Source organism: Triticum urartu, chromosome 6A, assembly GCF_056163025.1.
Source record: "Triticum urartu cultivar PI428250 chromosome 6A, HENAU_Tu73, whole genome shotgun sequence".
Classification (NCBI taxonomy): domain Eukaryota; kingdom Viridiplantae; phylum Streptophyta; class Magnoliopsida; order Poales; family Poaceae; genus Triticum; species Triticum urartu.
Window position 1 is genome coordinate 498756758 of NC_141878.1, and position 3761 is coordinate 498760518.

Here is a 3761-nt window from a genome sequence, read left to right on the forward strand (position 1 = left end):
AGTCCTAGAATGAAATTTCAGTAGTGACCAGATCTAGATCTATAGGAAACAGAACAGCCATGACAAAATCCTAGCCAGAATGCATTTAATAAAAATGGATTGCATCTGGTTACTGTAGTGCAAGCTAACGACATGAAGGTTCCATCAAGCAATGATCAACTACTCAAAACCATTCCGTGCTTTGCAAAGAAAATACTAGATGAATCTCACTAACAAGAGCACTAGGCGATTAATAGAAGAAGTAATCAGCAGATGACACAATAACAACAACAGATTCTGGTTAGAGACCAATTATCTAGTGGGTATAATATTTGATTACTTCAAGAACAGATTCTGGTTGGATCAAATATATGATAAAGCAACAGATTCAGCCAACTTCAAGAGACCACAAGAGCATCAATCAACAACATGTATAGTATAATATTTTAGAGACCAATTTTAGAAACATATTTTAGAGACCAATTTTATATCAGAACAATAGATGTTTGTGATGCATCTTCGAGAACCACAAGAACACTAGATATAGTAGAATATGATTCCAGGAGTATAATGCTAACCACAAGAGCATCAATCAGCAGCAGGTATACATCAAACTATCTACTAGACATCATCAGGATAGGAAGGGTCACCTGACATATTGAACTCGATGTTGCAGCAGGCCGATGACGTGGTCGTACAGAGCAGGCCCTTTGTGGCTGGCTAGATGCACCCCTCCTCCTCCTGCTCCTCGAGCAGGACAAGGATGAGCTGGTACAGAGCATGCAGCTCCTCCCTAAACCAGAAAGCACACAAATCAGTATGCACAAGTGTTGGACCTTCAAATAAGGAGACTTGAATTCACTGGTAAGCATTAGCGGAACTAATATATATTTTTGCATTATCTTAGTGTATCTCTACATCACATAGATTCACCCACTCTATCACTACCAATTCTACTACACAGTAAGAATGGAATGATGCTAATCTATTGAGGGAAAGGATCTGCTCTCATCAGCAGTGGTGTTGCTCCTAGGCCAGGTGAGAGGAGTCAAATCATTTGCCGAAGTCAGAAAGCTGGTAGGAGCATTAGGAGATGTTAACACACACACACACACACCAGGATATGTTTGCTTCACTCAACTTGACATAATATAGCAGCATGCAAATATAATGGATCTACAATGGAGAAGGACTCCATGCTGTGGCTCCCATATTAGCCCACTAGCCAGACGGCACAACTACAGTAACGCAAATGACCCCAGTTATGTAGTTATGGTATCTTGTATCCTATAATTGCCAGTTTTATTAGATAAGCTGAGATCACAAAACATAAGTAAGACGAGAACTGCTAGTCTTGGTATCTTGAATCCTATGATGCCAAAGAGGATTGATGGAGGCACACACATATCATAAACAAGTATGCACAGATTATGATTGAAATCTTGCTAGAAGGCACTGCCGAGGTTGTCTTTCACCGTCATGGTGCTGATCTTCCCCTGGACAAGGGCCGACCTCCCTGCATATCCTGCACAGTGTGGTTGCACAGTGGATCAGAGATTGACCAAATTTCCGACGATAGAGGACTATCACATCGCTCTGTGGTAGATCACCTGATTTGGGCCTGCCACGTTGAGCACTTCTTTTCCTTTGCGGAGTAAGGACGACCAATGAATCACAGAATAGTTCTACATCACGTACACATCTGTTGGGTTTCGTAGTAATTTCAAAAAAATTCCTACGCACACGCAAGATCATGTGATGCATAGCAACGAGAGGGGAGAGTGTTTTCTACGTACCCAACGCAGACCGACTGCGGAAGCGCTGACACGACGTAGAGGAAGTAGTCGTACGTCTTCACAATCCAACCGATCAAGTACCGAAACTACGGCACCTCCGAGTTCGAGCACACGTTCATCTCGATGACGATCCCCGAACTCCGATCCAGCAAAGTGTCGGGGAAGAGTTCCGTTAGCACGACGGCATGGTGACGATCTTGATGCACTACAGCAGCAGGGCTTCGCCTAAACTCCGCTACAGTATTATCGAGGAATATGGTGGCTGGGGGCACCGCACACGGCTAAGGAATAGATCACGTGGATCAACTTGTGTGTTTCTGGGGTGCCTCTGCCTCAGTATATAAAGGACTAGAGGGGGGGAGGCTGGCCGGCCAAGCTTGGCACGCCAGGAGAGTCCTACTCCCTCTGGGAGTAGGATTCCCCCCCCCCAATCCTAGTTGGAATAGGATTCGCGGAGGGGGAAAAGAGAGAGAGGGGGCCGGCCACCTCTCCTAGTCCTAATAGGACTAGGGGAAGGGGGAGACGCGCAGCCCATGTAGGGCTGCCTCTTCTCTTTTCCACTAAGGCCCATCATGGCCCATTTAGCTCCCGGGGGGTTCCGGTAACCTTCCCGGTACTCCAGTAAAATCCCGATTTCACCCGGAACACTTCCGATATCCAAACATAGGCTTCCAATATATCAATCTTTACGTCTCGACCATTTCGAGACTCCTCGTCATGTCCGTGATCACATCCGGGACTCCGAACAACCTTCGGTACATCAAAATGCATAAACTCATAATATAACTGTCATCGTAACCTTAAGCGTGCGGACCCTACGGGTTCGAGAACAATGTAGACATGACCGAGACACGTCTTCGGTCAATAACCAATAGCGGGACCTGGATGCCCATATTGGCTCCTACATATTCTACGAAGATCTTTATCGGTCAGACCGCATAACAACATACGTTGTTCCCTTTGTCATCGGTATGTTACTTGCCCGAGATTCGATCGTCGGTATCCAATACCTAGTTCAATCTCGTTACCGGCAAGTCTCTTTACTCGTTCTGTAATACATCATCCCGCAACTAACTCATTAGTTGCAATGCTTGCAAGGCTTATGTGATGTGTATTACCGAGAGGGCCCAGAGATACCTCTCCGACAATCGGAGTGACAAAACCTAATCTCAAAATACGCCAACCCAACATGTACCTTTGGAGACACCTGTAGTACTCCTTTATAATCACCCAGTTACGTTGTGACGTTTGGTAGTACCCAAAGTGTTCCTCCGGTAAACGGGAGTTGCATAATCTCATAGTTACAGGAACATGTATAAGTCATGAAGAAAGCAATAGCAACATACTAAATGATCGGGTGCTAAGCTAATGGAATGGGTCATGTCAATCAGATCATTCAACTAATGATGTGACCTCGTTAATCAAATAACAACTCATTGTTCATGGTTAGGAAACATACCCATCTTTGATTAACGAGCTAGTCAAGTAGAGGCATACTAGTGACACTTTGTTTGTCTATGTATTTACACATGTATTACGTTTCCGGTTAATACAATTCTAGCATGAATAATAAACATTTATCATGATTATAAGGAAATAAATAATAACTTTATTATTGCCTCTAGGGCATATTTCCTTCAGTCTCCCACTTGCACTAGAGTCAATAATCTAGATTACACTGTAATGATTCTAACACCCATGGAGCCTTGGTGCTGATCATGTTTTTCTTGTGGAAGAGGCTTAGTCAACGGGTTTGCAACATTCAGATCCGTATGTATCTTGCAAATCTCTATGTCTCCCACCTGGACTAGATCCCAGATGAAGTTGAAGCGTCTCTTGATGTGCTTGGTCCTTTTGTGAAATCTGGATTCCTTTGCCAAGGCAATTGCACCAGTATTGTCACAAAAGATTTTCATTGGACCCGATGCACTAGGTATGACACCTAGATCGGATATGAACTCCTTCATCCAGACTCCTTCGTTCGCT

The 3761-nt window shown here is 44.1% G+C and overlaps 1 long non-coding RNA gene across 1 annotated transcript; it reads right to left on the bottom strand.

Moving 5' to 3' along the window:
• Positions 1-511: 511 nt before the first annotated feature.
• LOC147965879 (uncharacterized) lies at positions 512-1649 on the bottom strand. The gene is made up of 3 exons (XR_015607566.1): positions 1590-1649; positions 1384-1504; positions 512-772 (listed from the first exon to the last, which is right to left on the bottom strand). It is a non-coding gene; the product is annotated as an uncharacterized LOC147965879 (long non-coding RNA).
• Between the last annotated feature and the right edge of the window lie 2112 nt (positions 1650-3761).